We start from the raw sequence: 18,239 nt of genomic DNA, 5'->3' as shown, positions 1-18,239 counted from the left end.
TTAGTGAAGGCAATACTGGATCTAACTACTCAAGCAGCAGTGATGTTCGAATTGGATCAGGTTCACATGACTTTGGTGCACTCTTCATCACGATTGTACGTACGAAATCCATAGAGACAGGTTCAAATGCTGCTAATGGTTGCCGCTCAAATTCTGTATCCCAACTGTATGGTGACGACGAATCAATTGATATTGTGGTGTCAAGCGTATCTCTAATGGTTTGTAATTTGTCACGGAAGAAATTTGCAAACATGTCTGGACTGGAGAGAACGTAGTTAGAAGTGGTGTAGATTTGTTCCTTGACATTAGCTTGTTAGTGATCTCGAGGAGCTCTTCGCAGCTGAAACTTTTCAAGATCTTAGTAGTGTAGTTGGCTGATTTCGCTGCATGGACTATATTTGTGACATTCTTCTTAGCGACTTCATAGATTTGCTTATGAATAGTGAGTCTGGTGGAAAGCCAAAGTGTCTCTTTTAGCAGTGCGAAGCTAGTCCCTAACACTGCTATACCATGGAGAACACTTTTGAATTGATACTCTGCACTTGGTAGCTGGGGCATGTTTGTCGAGCAATGAACGCAGGCAGTCATCGAGTTGTTCTGCTGTGGGAGGTAAGCAAGTTGTTAGGTTAGCTTGAATGTCATGCATTAGTTTGGTTCTATTTATCATACGGAGGTTTCTCTTAGTAGCAGATAAAGGTGGAGGGTTAGGGACTGATACGACCAGATGGCATATAATGCAGAGGTGATCATGGGATACCAAGGGAGGGTCGTAGAATGTTATCATCAGGTCTATGAAGAATCCAGTCTAAAATGTGACCATGTTTATGGCTGGGTTGGTTAACTGACTGTTTGAGGTCGAAAACAATAATGGAATCTAGGAGTTTTGATGTGTTTATATTTTCGAGACAGTCAAAGTGAAAGTTGAAATCTCCAAGAATAATCAGGTTGCCACCTATCGAATTTCCATAGTCCAGGAGATTCGGAAACTGCTCCAAAAAGAGAGATTCAGTCAGCTTGTTTTTTCTACTAGGAGGAGGGCGGTATAGGCAGCAAAAATGGACTGACCTTTGCTGCAGTGTGAGTGTTGTTTGGACTAGTTCAAACAATATGTGGTCGAAACTGAATGTTGTGGTGTGGTGAAGACGTTTTATCGTGGAGTTCTTTGTGATGACAGCAATTCCACCTCCGCGAGAATTACGGGGCAACGACTTGATGGAGTAACCAGTGGGTGTTAGATCCGCACACTTGGGCTTATATATATACATGTGTGTGTGTGTGTGTGTGTGTGTGTGTGTAAGAGATCTTTGCAAGCATGTGGTAGCAATAAGTGATCATCATCAGATATGTATCACTATTAAATGGCCTAAATTTACTAATATCGACAGTGCAATATAGAGATATTTAAATTGTTACCAAAACATTCAAATAGTGATACGTATTTGGTGCATTTTAATGACATTGCAGTGATATTGTAAAATATTCGAAATGCCAGTATTCGAACAAACTTATTGTCTATGCATTTGACATGTACCCTCCTCATAAAACGAAATGTGTTAAATATGATCTTTAAAATAGATTGATAACCAAAGACATAAAAATATGCAAGATAAAGGTACATAAGATTCACTGAATTAAGGAGTATAAAACCCCCAAAAGGTATAACGACATGTAGCTAGCTGTATCAGGATAACCGGGTTGAATTTCGGATTTATAACAACACTTGTGATGAGATACAAATACAATGTTTAATAATGAATGACTTGAAAGGTAAAAGAATTATGATTGATACGTGCGTGAATAAAATCCAAATATAATGCAACAAATGAAAATACAAATAAATGAACTTAAACAGTACAAGGACAAAGGTGAATCATCCACAGCAATTTCACATGACGAAAAGAATGATGTGTTTTACTCAAGTATTAAAAATGAATTCGCTGAAATAGTGACAAATTGGGTATTTTACTCAAATAGTAAAATGATGAAAACAAAGGGACAGATATCATACAAAATATCTTAAATATATGAAAACACTGGGTACTACATACTTCAAAATTAGCTCACGGCTAAAAGATTATATGTATGGAGTTAAAAAAAATGCAACTTTATATTGCTAATATAAATCTCTTGCTATGTCACAAACAATAATAGTAAAGATCTGCATTATACTAAGTAAGTCGAAGCTACATAGAAAATATACAAAAATAAACGTGGTAGTACAATATGTATAACATATACAAGAGAAATTGAGAAACAACTCACATACCTTTACAGTTGAAGATGTGCAAGTTGTTAAGTAGACCGCTCGCAGACAAGACGTGCCGTATGGTGAAGATTTTAGTCTTACGGTGAGACATTTATACACAGACGATGCAGTCATACATCGTCTGTGCGCTGGAAGTGTTCCGTTTTTCCAATCAGAAAATGGATTCCGCGTAAGTGTAATTAACAAATAAAGAGATATATACAATTCCGTGACACTGGCACCTTCTTACATGAAGCTACCAAAACGATTATAATCAAGTTATTGGAGACACTTAACAACAAACTGAAGTTACGGCAAGATCCAACAGAATTTCGTTTCGCACCGATAATCGTGTGCCGTCTAAATTAGATCACAAAAGAGACTAATCTTCAGACTTACTTTTAGTGGCATATATATCAGACCATTACATTACCAACATACCGAATAATTATATCTGGAAGAATATTGATATTATGCAACTGAGTATGAGGTATATTACACCCTTATGTACTAAATGATACAAAATCTAATAGAAGCAATACCTTTTCTCTCTACAGAATCTAAATGTGCGTGAAACTAATAGCTACGAAAACGCATGATTAATTTAATATATTCTCACTCGCTCACCAAGACAAATCAGGTCTGACAGACATTTGAAACAGTACGAAATCAGTGAATGGACACCGCTCACCAAGACAAATCAGGTCTGACAGACATTTGAAACAGTACGAAATCAGTGAATGGACACACAACATTTCCTGCAAGAAAAGAATAACAAACAACACAACAAACAAAGCAAAACACAATGAAAAACAAAAGTAAATGAATAAACATAAAATTTCAAAGCCACAAATACAGCAACAACAACAGCAATAATAATAATACTAATAATAATATCAATAACAGCAAATAAATAAATAAACTATGATAATAATATCAGGTACGAAGCAAAATGTATAAAGACACCTTACGCGACACATATATCGGATTTTAACTGCAATGCTCAATTCAAAATGTCAAATATAATGACAATAAATGTCAGAGTCTGAAACCTATCTACATGGACAAATTCAAGATTTAAATCAGATATGGAGCGACTGTCATTTTACACGATAAATGACGCAATATACCCACTACGGCAAGCGTAAAAACATAAATACCAAGAAGGCACTCCCTTTCGTCTTTGTCACTCAAACGTCATGGTCTAAACTATGGTGTTACGGACTATAGGTATAGATTATGGATCACTGGTATTTACGGAAGCGATCATGAAAAATGTTATAAGTAGGGCTCACTTTTCTGCATGTCCAGATATAATCTGGTGGCATTATCAATTTTGTCAGGATGGCCTCCACAAAGTGATTCAGTCCGTATTTGATAAACAGTAGACACTTTCTAAAGTTAGTGTAGAAAGGGCATTTTGGTACTAAATGGAACTGATTTGAAAATAAATTTAATTTTTTAGGGTAGTCTGTTTCAATATGTAAGAAGAAATTACAAGTTAAAGAGTTTTAATTTACTTGTTTATCCAATTATGTGCACTGTATTGGTGAATAAAGCAAACATTTTAATATTGACTTTAAATATGAATTATACGTAATATTTTATAGACACTTGTTGTTTGGACTGATTCTTCAGGTGTAAAATATCCAGTCCAAAGGAATGATATTTTCTACATCGGATTTGTAAATAATTCATATATATACAACTAAGTCATGGATGTAGATGATAAACTTCACAGCTGATAATCAATACAATTTCAAACCTATCCAAAAGTGACTAGAACATGCTACAATCAAATATACAGGTCTTCGTTTACTCAACCACTGACTAATATAGACAAGAATTGGTTGTAAATAAGAAAGTGCACCCAAAATCTTAACATAAATAAACATCATCAATCATGTTCTATGTTAACGCAAACCACAGCGGTGGCTAGCTGATGAGTGAACTTGTATATTAACAGTTAGAATAAAGAACAAAATATGCATTATATGTTTAAGAAGCAGCCGTTTCTGGATTTCTTAGTAACTCAAAGGGAAATAAGGACACTTCTTTCTGCATAATATGCATACGTGGTGGGCATGACAACTTTATCTGTCTTATCTGCACAGGGCAACGTCAGTGTGTTCGTTTACTTGTACCTTATATATATGAATATACAAATAGTCAATGTCACAAATGCCAGATTAGTCTGGTGTATAATCTGATACATAAATGCACTAAAGAACTTAGTCACGTAGGCCTCCATGATTCAATGTATTTGCATGGACAGATGCATCGTATAATCTTGTATACTACCTATAGAAACTTGCGATTACTTAATATGTTCCAGCTAAATTACTATCAAGACAACTACCTTAGAAAATAATCTGATCAATGAATGTTATAACACGCATAGAGTGCGTATTAGTAATAAAGAAGCTATATTCATATGTCTTTACTTCCAAAGGTATTTAACATGTATAGGACGGTAGTAATACAATTCCCTACTTTCAAAAGGTAGATTCATTGAAATTATGTGCTAAAAGTATAAGGTTCTATCTGCATAGTTGATCCCTAATTTTAAAATACACAAGTGATCTCTTTAAAAACTGAAACGTTTACCAATCTGTATTTTTTCATGTTATTAGAACCGAAATGCATATTATAACGTAACTGAATCAGTCATTAGAACAATTTAAAATTTCGTTCATCCCTTACGCCAGAACAATCTAAATATATTGTATTATGAATGCCTCCAAAACCATTTATATCGTCTACTTTATATCTGCCAAACAAACCTTGAGGCAAATAAATTATGTATTTAGGATAAACAAAAACAAAACTAAAATAGACACAAGTACCAATACATGTTACAGTTCTCAATGAATGTAGTTTTATTACAACGTAGATAAAGTAGCCAAACACGCACTCCAGCGAAATGTTTCAAATTGGAAGATCTCATAGAATAAATTCAAATATTATAATAATCGGGATGTTCAATATAATTGGTCATAAATGTTTATATGAAAACTCCATAGTTTCGTAACATCAAATCCACCAGTTTAGTGTTGCATGTCTCGTATAGTCGCAGTGTAATGACTTATACCTTTTAAACACATGCTTTCCATATGAATCTCATTAAAAAAGATGATGATGTTGTACCATATAAAACAATATTAGAAGCTTTGAGAGAAGACTGGTTAGATATATTAAGTTGTATTTTAAAATAATTGTCCGTTCTTCGATATCTTCATATTTTATTTATATACACTGAACATAATTTTAGCAAATGTTCCTTTTATATTTTATATTTGTGTGCTTCATGTCTATATTTATTTGAGATTATTTATGTTACTTTTTTATTTTCACAGTACAAACACGTTACCCTTGACATCACATAGTTATTATTGTGCTGAGGTATTATTAAATGCTAAGATCATATTGTATAATTATTAGAAGGAATTTTCACACGGTTCAAAACATCTTCAAAATTCTGTTTCTGATGTCTGTATTTCAAAATAAATTTATGGGACACTCTTCTGTTTTGTGCGCTTTGTCTATGCTAACGGTATTTCCTCATGCTTTACATCTTTTTAATCTGGTATAACATCGGTGAATTTGGAATTTGTTTATCAGGTATTCAGTCCTACTCTTAATATGTACTAATTGTAACACTATAAACAGGGTGGATTTCGGATTTATAACAGAACACTTTTGATGGTGATACAAATACAATGTTTAAAGTTCAATGACTTATATGCAAAAGGAATTATGATTAATACGTGCATGTAATACAATCCAAATATTGGACACATTAACATAATCTTCACGAACCTAATAACGAAACAAATGAAAATACAAATAAATTATCTTAAACAGTACAAGGACTAAGGTAAATGATCCACAGTAATTTCACACAACGAAAAGAAATGATGTGTTTTACTCAAAGAGCAAAAATGAATTCACACAGATAATGACAAATAAGGTATTTTACTCAGATAGTGACAAATGAGGTATTTTACTAAAATAGTAAAATGATGAAAAGAAAGGGACATATATCATACGAAATATCTTTACAATTCCAAAATACTGGGTATTGCAAATCCCCATAAAGATTACATGTATGGAGTTACACACCCCGTCACCAGCACACTTGGCTACCAGTCACACTGGTCAATCAAGCAGTCAGTATTCCAGGTAGTCACCGATTACCATTCGATTCCTTGATCAATCAAGCAATCAACGCCCACCAATCGGTCAGCAACGCCCGATCACCTGCTACTCGACCAGCAACACTGTTCACTCAACTCTACGGATGTTATGGTTCAGCTTTACAGCTGATATGGTCAACTTCTATAATTAGCACTACAGCTGGTACCACGTCGACTCCGATTAGCTCTAAAGCTGCGACTCCAATCAGGTCTACAGCTGCCACTGCGATCACCTGAAAATTCATCTAACACCGTGTACTATGCATGACACGGGCATATACGATAAAACGTAATGACTTTATATATTGTACGCTATATAGATAATATTATCGGCATAATAATTTCGAAAAACATAAACAGGTTCAGAAATGAAATTACAAGTGTATATAAGAATCCTTCGATGCTAAACATTTCTACAAATGCAAATTTATATTGCTAATATAAATCTCTTGCTAAGTCAAAAACAAGAATAGAAAATATTTGCATTATACTAAGTAAACAGAAGCTACATAAAAGTATACAAAAATTAACGTGGTAGCTATTTATTTACAAAATATACACAAGAAGTTAATAAATAACTCACATGCCTCTACAGCTGAAGATGTGCAAGTCCTTGAGTAGACCTGTCACTGACAAGACGTTCCGTTATGGGAAGATTTAGTCTTACTGTGAGGCATTAATACACAGACGATGGAGTCATAATTCATCTGTGCGCTGGAAGTATTCTGCTTTTCCAAAGGAAAGCTTTTCGCACGTGCAGTATAGGCTTAACCGAACTCACTGCTTCGAAATATTGTACAATATACATAAATTCCACTCAAAAAACGAAACCCGAGTACTTGTATTTAATAAGTAAAGGGATTTATAATTTACGTGACACTAATGATCTGTTGAAGAATGGATATTTTGCACTGAAGTCTCTTATATTATACCATTGCTATATGTCTCCAGAATGAAAGGAGACTTTGCAGGGTTGTCTAGATTTATTTCATTTCAGTATCTGTCTCATATGTTACTGTAATTTAAAAAGGAAATCAGTCACTTAAAGAAAACTATATTGTGATATATATTTTGTAAACGTCACCACACAGACACGTGCGCTACATTCAAAATTGGAATTTAAGTTCTGATCATTCTATAACCTTGTAATATGTATGGTGAAAATGCCGTTAAGCGATATTTGCGAATTCATTTATAGGTTTTTGAATTTTAAAGTTTTAGTCGGTAGCTATATTTGTTGGATTTCAATATTATTTGTACAGTTTTCATAGAATTTCAATATACCATGATGTTTTCTGTCAAAATGTAGTGATTTTAGAACGTGAATATATGTGTATGTGTAAAGTTTGTTAATTTGATTTTATTAATGGTCATTATATATGACGGAACATCAGATCCATTTGTACAAACCATAATCATCTTTCGACCAGGATGCTAATAAGTATCGTCAAACTATGTTTTCAAGAAGTTATTTAAGGGTTTCCAATTTATTTTTACATCATGTTTTCGGCTTTTAGTAACTATGGCTATACCTGAAGACGGATCTGCCAAACTGTTTTTAGTCACAACTGATCTAGTTCTGTTTTATACTGATTTTAATATCAACGTTTGAGATATTTCCGTTAACTTCGTGATGTTATAAACTTGAAGATTCTATAATAAACCTCAGTTAATTGATTGAGCCAATGCTTGATGCGATACTGTTGCGATAATGAAACTACTTCGTTGAAAGTCATATTTTGCAGATCGAGTTAACCAGAAAAGTGGCGCTAATGGCCAAGGGGAATCAAAGACGATGTCGTGTTGATCTGATCAAGAAGTTGCAAATCTATGTGCTAAAATCCACTCCGAGTGAAACATCGACTATGCCAGCTTCACAATCTGTTCCGGGAGCAATTAATGGAAACAAACATGTCCACGTTACTAGACAAATCCATACTCGGTTGAAAGAAAAAGGTCAATGGTTCCGTGCAAATCAAACCGATGGAACTTGCAGCAGGGTGTGTGTTTAGAGACGGAAAAATATTCACTGATAAAATATAAACTGGCTTCACGTTTTTTCCATTACTACTGATTTGTCTGATTTCGTCAGTTCACATTCAACCGCACTTGTTGAAATTGACAGGTATATAACTGGTATGAGTTCATGATTGATCTTGGAAAGAGCATGGAGTAAAACCCTAGGAGTTTAATTTGAAAACGCTTGACAATAACGCTCAAAAGCAACAGGTGGAGAAACCATGTCACGTAACAGCTCAAGGTGACTTGCCACAACGACTGCATGCAGTCATTTTTTTAGCTGCTGCTACACGCTGTTTATAACTACGTAGATCAGCCTGTTTTCTGAGAATAATTGTGTAATCCTGTTTTGAAGTGGCTTCAGCGTTATTTATCCAACACCGTTAGCTATCACTATTCTCCTTCTATTGTGTTCTTGCTGTCTGAACTGGAAAATGTCTTAATGTTTCAGAACAAGATCTCGACAAGCGGGCGGACATGAAGATTTGTGGGCACAGAGCGGGATTGGTAACCTTGTATTTGGTCTGTGCGACGAACATGTTCGATCATCTAACCAGTATAACTCCCCATGTCATTGCTCGGCCTCCTGGTATACTACATGGCTCATCAAGGTGACTGATTCCCTGTTATTGAGTAGGGAATATCACTGGACTAATGGTCAGGCATAATGGTTTTATACGGCCTGGGCTGACAGTAAAATGGATGGTGTACGTCACAAGAACCGTATGCATCCAGACGTACTGGTCATATCGATGAACTTACACCCACTGGGCAACCTAGAAAATGGTAGACATTCACTTGCAAGCTTCAATTCATCCTTGGCAAAATAAGAGGGATAGCGGAGATCACTTTAAAGTTTGAACGAAACGTTGTAGGGTTTGGGTGGTGGAACTATCAATATGTCACACAAGTAGTAACATTTGATAACTTCTAATGCATAAAAATAATAACAATAACGGGGACTTTGAGGACTTTGTATAGCGCCTAATCTTTGGAAGCTCTAAGCACTTTACAACAATAGACAACACCTATAAGATAAAAAAATATAATGATATGAATACAAAAACAAACACCATGAAATTAGAAAACATTATTAAAATTGCAGGAAATATTTAATGTAGGAAACATTATTAGGTCTTGAAGTTTGTTCTTGCAGTCGAAATAAGTGAGTTTTGAGAGCCCTCTTGAATGGGATCACTGTGTCTTTGTGTCTAAGTTCAGTGGGCATTTCATTCCATGTTGCTGGGCCCTGGTATTCAAAAGAATGCTGTCCATATGACTTTGCTTTCATAGGGGGAATAATGAGTATACGATTGTCAGAAGAGGAGCGTAAGTACCTTGCTGTTGTGTACACATGGGTGAGGTCAGATAGGTATGTTGGACTAGAGTCCGACAGTGAAACGTAGCACAGAGAACAAATTTTGTGTTTGATTCTGGATCAGATTGATAGCCAGTGTATGGTACAGAGCAGCGGGGAGGTGTGCTCTGATCGTGGTACTCTAAGTATGATCCGAGCAGCTGTGTTTTGAACTTTCTGAAGTTTCTGGAGCAGATATTGAGATGAACCAGACAGAATTGAGTTACAATAGTCCAGTCTTGAAAGTACTAATGAACACACAAGCGTTTTAGTGGCATCAACTGAAAGATATTTGCGAATGGAGCTGACGCGTCTCAGCTCAAGATATGCAGCCTTGCATCTGTTCATGACATGTTGGTGCAATGTGACAGTACTGTCCAGAGTAACACCTAGATTTCGTACTGACTGTGTGAAATTAATGTTGGTGTTGCTGATATGTATTGTTTGAGGTAAAGGATGTGAATGAGAAAGTCTTTGTGTTGTGATCAGAATGGCCTCAGTTTTATCATCATTCATCTGCAGCTTGTTACATGTCATCCACGATTTCACATCAAATGCACCTCTCCACACCTTGGATGATAGTATCAACTTCAGTTGGGTGGCTAGATTTGTATATTTGTGTGTCATCAGCGTACAATTGGTGAGACACTGGATGATGATCTATGACACTTGAGAGCGACTGAGTGTACAGAATGAAGAGGACAGGTCCAAGAACAGACCCCTGTGGAACACCACAGCATAGATCAACTGGGCCGGAGTGTCTTCCATTTGCAGATACAATTTGTGTCCTGTTGACCAAGTAGGACTTGAACCACAGTAGGGCTGTATCATGAATGCCAAATACATACTGGAGACGGTGAAGTCATATATCATGGTGAAATGCTGAAGATAAATCAAGGAGGGTGAGGACCATATCTGATCTAAATTTACACAAATACCTCGAACGCGATCTCTTGGTCAACAACAGCTACTCCTGGCTTATCTATGAGGAATGACAATGTCACTGACTCAGGCTAAGATAATGATCCTAATATTTAATCTACATTCACAGAAAAATATAAGCCATATATGTTTTCTTTATATATCATTATGGATAAGCAGCTACAACTTAAAATTATACATAACACACATTTATAGTAAGAATCATACAAATCAATGCAATATATATATATATATATATATATATATATATATATATATATATATATATATATATATATATATATATATATATATATATATATATATATATATATATATATATATATATATATATATATATATATTAACCCGGGTTGATGTGTTTTTATTAGGAGGACTAGAGAAAAGAAATGTTGAAATATGGCTACAATGATTGACATATTTGAGATCATATCAGTAACATTTAAAATCAGAACCAGCTGCATTTCAGAATTAGTTTTCCGCCGAACCCCCATGCTGATATGAGTATCCGTTTAGTATTTGTAGTAATAACTAGATTTTCAAGATGGGTGCCATGGTGGTCAATGTGGTATTAGATCGGCAACATTTTCAATTAGAATCGTGTATATCTAATGCGACAGCTTTTGTTGAAAACACAATGCGAAAATGACATTCCAGCTAAGTGAAATATCGACTAGATTTTCAGGATCTAGGCTGTAATGGTCATATTAGATTTCATATAAGTATACGATCAACCAGACACCAACAGAACTTCGTAATGAGTTAACCCTTCATTCAGCAGAATAAGCAATACAATATTTGAAGAATGTCCGTAATAATGGTCATATTGAAAATCATAGAACCATTTTCATTTAGAAACAACTAGACGTCAAAACTAAGTTATCATATGAAACCCCATGTTAATATGACTTTCTTTTCTGTTGGACTGACTAGCAAAATTGTAAAGATGGCTAACATGGCTGGTATATTTGAGACTAGATTATCAGGATGACCTATGGTTCTGACCTATTTTCATATACGGCCAGGTAGATAACATAACAAGTCTTTTAAATGAGCCTTATATTGATCAGACCATGCTTTCAGACGGAGTAGAGATAATCTGATTTTCAGGATGTCTGCTGCAGTGGCCTTATTGATAAATGATCAAAGCCCTCGTCATTTAGGACCAAGATGCCTTTGGTATGAATGAGAGTGTGTTCTGGACAGCCCTTCAAAAAGTTCAAGATGCGAGGTACCACAAACCTTGTGCTAACGAACTGACCGATATTCGACGACACACGACAGTTTACACGCCATTACATAAGTTACTCTCCTCTATGACCAGTGAAACTAACATTTGCTGACACATCCACACAAACATATTTACTCTAAGGACAACATGATATGTGCATCTTGCATAATATTCATGAAAGAAAAACCCTAGAGCAAGAAAGACATTTTCTGAGAAAGGCCCAAGGGTTAACAATTTAAGAGGAACATTTATAACCATAATATAGGAGAGACAAACGGGGGCCGTCTTTGATGTTAGATAGACAAAATTCTTTTAGAACGTACAAGGCAAATAAAGAAGTATTCTGATGCAAAGCCATGCTAAAATTACTTTCCGATTTGGAGGATTAATGATAACACTATATTCTATATGGCTTTCATGATATATTAGGTATTTGATGAACATCCTTTACTTTTCGGAAATTGTAACCATTAGAAGAGGTCCTTCGGTGCAAGAGCAATATCGATATGATTAACCATCTATCCGAAATAACAATTTAAATATTTTCAGGATGGTTATCTTCTTGGTTATAAGGTGGGTCTGTCCTATCTGCGGAATTTTTATTCATTTCCAACTATACATCATTTTCATTTTAGGACCAAGTACATGTTATAATATAAAACTTTTTTAAGATAGCCGCTTCTTTAGTTCTAAATGGACACCGCAAGATCTTTTTAAATGCAGAACCCCATGTTAATATGACCCAGAGCTTTAAACATTTTACAAAACTCAGATTTGGCCATGTTTAATGCCTAATGGAATCATCCTAGAAATTTGAGGACAAACATCGATTCTCATGTAAACGATGACAAAATTTCAAAACGGCCAAAAGTAGTCTAGTGGTGCTGTCCAGCGTCAAGGGAAAACCCAGTCAAAAAGGTCCTGAGGCTGTTTGGCGTCAAATTTTATAGCGTCAATGGGAAAATATATTACAGACTCCCCCGAGGGCTGTTTGGCGTCAATGTTTTAAAAATCACGCTGGGGCTGTTTGGCGTCAAAGGGAATTGAACATGGGGAATATTGGGGTTGTTTACGGACAATCGAAAGTGGAGCCAGTATAGGGTCTGACGTCACAGCATGGGAGATTGTGAACAATGTTGCAACAATGGTAGGAACAAGTGTCCACCGGACTGACTTCAATCGGGAAGAACGAGTGGGACTTAGATTTATATAACACATACAATATACAACATACATTCAATTTTTTTTAGGCAAGAACGCTGCTCTTTTCGAGGCATATGAGTGGCCCTGAAAATGAGCTTTGGGTTCTTCTTCTATTTTCTCCACTTCTGCCACCATTTCGTGATTTTCTCAAATATTTCTTTCTTCTTCTTCTCTTCATCCTCTGGCATCCAGCCAGGATGACCTATGGCTCTGAATTTCTCCTGGACTTTCATTCAGTTGTCTCTCAAACTCCTCCTTTTTCTTTATGTTTTCTCTTTCCTTTCGTTCCTTGGACCACCTTTCTTTTGTTTTCTTCACTTCTTCTCATCAGTTCTTCTGCTTTCTTGAGCTGGTCCACGCCCTACCTTGCGAAAGACCACTCTATGAAATGTAATATATATTGTAAAAATTACCTGACTTTCATCACATTATCAAAGGCCTCCTTCAAAGTTCCCACTCTCACATACTGAGGGTGAATGAAGCCTCCTAATCTCTTCACTTCTTTCTTTATCACGTATTTTACAAGATCCATGGCTACTTATAGGCTTGTTACTTGCCTTGTTACAAAGTATTTTGTAACTGGATACCTCCATTCTTTCTCAAGCCTTTCCACTATATAGGCGGCATCCACTATCCAATACCAACTGTCCTTCAAGTTGTTAAAGAAAACGGAAGCTGTTGTCATCTTTGGTTATTCCCTAGAATGGCGCCAACAACGAACGCTTTGACTTTATATAAGCACGGACGTGAAAGAAAACATCCCTTACATACAATGCACATATTATCTACTATCCACACAGAAATGATGACCAAAATAACAAACCAAAATATAATATCCACACACGAGAAGGAGAAAATCGAACCCAAATTATACTATCAAAAACCAAAATATTTACTATACACACACGGGAAGAAGCAAAATTAAAACACAGTATTACTATCCACAAATGGGAAGGAGAAAAAACAAACCATAAAATACCATTCGCACGAAGGGAAAAAACCATGCACTCTACTATCCATACAAACGTATGCGAACGCTTACAAACTCAAATATGCTATCCAAACATGCGAAGAAGCAACAACTATCCACAATTACTATCCACACACGGGAAGGAGCAAAACAAAACACACATATACTATCCACACATGCGAAGAAACAACAACTAACCACAATTATACTATCCACACACTGTAAGGAGCAAAACAAAACACAAATATACTATCCACATACGCGAAGAAGAAAGAAAACAACCACAATTATACAATTCACACAGAAGGAAGAAAAAATCCGACACACTCTACTATCCACACAAACGTACGTGAGCTCATATCAACACACACACACACACACACACACACACACACACACACGCGCGCGCGCACACACACGCACAGACAATCTCATCAGTAAGAGCGTCAATGTTTATAATCACACTACTCTACATTTACACCATTTGGCAACTTGAATAGTGTCTTTTGTAGAGGAATGGGGAAGCTCTGAAATGAGCTGTTTTTAAAACTTCAGTTCTCTCCTAGTGTTGGTGCCAACGTGCTTCGTGCTCCAACTCCCAATCCCAGAAAAAAGAAAGGTGGTCCAAGGACTGGTACGGCTGGTACTCTCCAGATGCCATTGAAGTTCAACTAATTTACTTGTCCTACTGCTCATTATTTGCACTTGTCTCGTTTACAATGGGTAACCAGGCTGCCAAGCGTTTGCCTTTATATTCGTCAATCACGGACATGAAGGAAAACATCCCCTTGATACCAAAACGTACAAGACCATATCATCACCCCAACTAAACATGGAACGCGCGGATTTAAAAGAAACACTCACTCACTTTTTACTGACAAACATTAATTAAAAATTTGACAAACTACTGAAAACGGAGTGCTTATTGAATCATTTCTAACAGTGGTAAAGAAATGATGTGATTATAGACGCACTTCTAACTTACTAACATACCATTAGCAATTGAATTAGTATATCTTTTCTAGAGTATTGGTAGCCCTGAAAAGGACTGTTTTTTGTGGACGAGGAGTGATGACAATCATTTATTGTCTAAGATTGCGGCATCGTCTGGCGGCAGGCTTTCCCACAGGATAAGGTCTGCTTCTTCTGAAAGAGAAGGAGAACTCTTTGGTGTCTACACAGCAGTCGACAAAACCTCTGTATGTTTCTTGCTGTTGATGTTGTTGCTGCTGCTGCTCTCTCTCTCTCTCTCTCTCTCTCTCTCTCATGTTTCTGAAGTTTGTACTTCACCGTCCATTCTACTTTCTCCTTCTTGATTTCCTCTCTGAAGAGCTCTTCTGTCAGGTCTTCATTTTACTTTCAACATTCTGACATTCTCTATCTCTGCATGTTTCGGTATCAGGCTTTGCCTGACACGATATAAATTCAAGTAAGCATCGTTCAGCTTGGCTAGTCTTGAACACATCTTCATGGGAGGATGAGTCAACAGTGGATGGTCAGACTGACTAAATAACTATCTAATTAAATTAAAGTCGTATATTGCCCTTTCGGGCATGCCCGACGGAATTATTTCCTATTTGGGAATATTGGATTGTATCGAGGGGGAAGGTATGGTACCACTTCCCCCAAAACAATAATGCACTTATAAAGTGCTATTAGATTGGTCCGATTTCGAGACATTTATATCTCACGGGACTAAAGGTGGGTAGGACAGGTCCACTCGCACTCACCTAGTTAGCACATGTCGGGAGGTGGCAAAGCAGGAGCAGGCTTAGCATAGGGATGCACCCTACATCCGGTATTTATTTTGTCCCCTTTTTCCGAATAGTAAAGGCATCGTTCGCCGTATTTATAGTCTGGAAGATCATTTGTGCTGTTTGTAGGAAGAGTATAGATATAGATAGCAAGATGAATCTCCTAATCTATTTTCGGGGAGAAGTCATTTAAGTGAGTGATATTTGGTGTTTCTATGCTAATGATAATTGTTTCCGCGTTGTGCGGGGGGGGGGGGACCTGATGACTGGGGTTTTAGTTACATTATAGTTCACTATTTTTGGGTCACAATTCCTAATTATATATTTTGGTGCCACCTTGTGTGGCTGTCCCTGATGGCTTGGGCTTTTAGCCACCTTATAGGTATACGTTTGGGTTGTTATATTAATTTTCTAATTAGTTATGATCCATTTGTTGCCGTTTTGTGCAGCTGGCCCTGATGGCTGAGACTTGAACCACCTTATACTTTTAATGTTGTAGGCCAGTTATAATTAGTACATTTTATTGTGATTCCTTATGCTTTGCGTAGGAATAGAAAAATAGAAAAAGATGTTAGTATATAAGTTGTAGTCATAATGATCAGTTATCCGTTACACTGCTGATGGGCTAATACATCTGGACAGCTCATGGCGCTGAGGTAGGTGATAGGTGCAGGTGTAGCATCGTCCCACGCACTGACGGTACTCACCTCGATTAGGTTGTAAACCGTATGCCACTCCTACCCCCACATCTCCACCCAACCGCACCGTATGCCACTCCTGCCCCTACTTCCCCACCCAGCCACACTAAGAGAAGTGCCCTGTAGCATACAACCCAACGACATTGCACGAGTATATATTAATTATTTATTTGATTTATTCTATTTTTAAATTTAACCTTAGTATATTTTTCTTATGTGCTCGTTCTAAGTGTCCAGTGGGTCTAAATATGGAAATATGGCTTCTAATTTATTGATTTTGTCAAATTCCTTAAGGAAAATCAACATGGCATCAATCATTTGGTTGATGTTTGGGTTAGATTGGTGAAGGAATTCAGGGTAGGTATATGACGAATTAATTGACTTTGGAGTATTGATCAATTTTTTTCCTTTGTTCGTCATATTTCGGGTATATGTTGAAAACATGCCTAAGGTCTTCATTATCAACACAACTGGGGCACTTTGCTCCAAATCCACGATTAACCATGACATATTTCCCCACACTGCTTGCAAGTAATGTCTTTTCTCTGTTGATTCGGTTAATGATCCGTTGACGACGCTTGATAGTTTTCGGTGCTTTGACTTTGCGACTCACTGTTTTTTTGTATCGAGTACAGCGTACGTCCTTTGAGGCAAGTGTCCCACTGTGTTTGCCATTTGGAGACAATTTTTGCGGTTATCATGCTGTAAAGTTCAGGGTCGCTGTAGTCGATGCGGGCTAGTTCAAGTTTGCTTAGTACGTTCTTTGTTGCTTAATCGCTTAATCGGCCTTTTCGTTGCCTGGAATGTTAATGTGTGATGGAACCCACACGAATTATAGGGTTTGGCCTTCCATGTTGTTAATTATCATGTAGATTTCTTTGAGGAGGTTGTCACGTCCCGTAGAGTTGCCTGTTTCAAGTGTTTTGAGTGCTCTAAGTGAGTCGCTTACTATTAGTATTTTCTAGATTTTCTGTTGGCGTGCTATCTTTACTGCTTCGGGTATGGCCCAGAATTCTGCTGTGTATATTGAACATTTGTCTGGAAGCCGATATCCTATTTCTTTGTTCAATTCCGGTATGGTTAGTGGTTTGTCTGGGTTATTTGATTTAGAACCGTCTGTGTATAGTTTGACAAAGTCTGTATAGGAGTTGTCTAATATAGAAAGGATCTTTGATCTTATTTCTAAGGAAAATTCATCTTTGGATCCGAATGTTGTTGATATGGTGTTGATAATTGTATTTTTCCTTGACCATGGTGTAGGGTCCGGATATTGCATTGGTTCTGCACAGGGACAATCGAGTTGTAGTTCTTTGCATAATGTGTGGATCATTTTCCCAGATGGCGGGAAGGGGACGAGTCTCCTGCTAAATGGGATATTGCATTTGTCAATGACGTTTCTTGTTGGATGATTTCGATCTTGTATCGAGATTCTGGCCGCGTATCATAGTATAAATTCTTCTCTCCTTAGTGTTAAAGGTGTTTCACCTGTAAGGATTTTTAGTTCTTCTTTGGAGGTGTTTCGCAGTGTGCCTGTGCATATATGTAATGCTTTTGCTTGGATTCTGTCAATGCGTTTGAGTAATGTTGGTTTAGCCGATGCGTAAATTTGGCATCCATAATCCAT

Source organism: Sinohyriopsis cumingii, chromosome 17, assembly GCF_028554795.1.
Source record: "Sinohyriopsis cumingii isolate HCF-2022 chromosome 17, ASM2855479v2, whole genome shotgun sequence".
NCBI lineage: Eukaryota > Metazoa > Mollusca > Bivalvia > Unionida > Unionidae > Sinohyriopsis > Sinohyriopsis cumingii.
The sequence above is the reverse complement of the archived record's forward strand: the minus strand, read 5'-3'. Positions refer to the sequence as shown.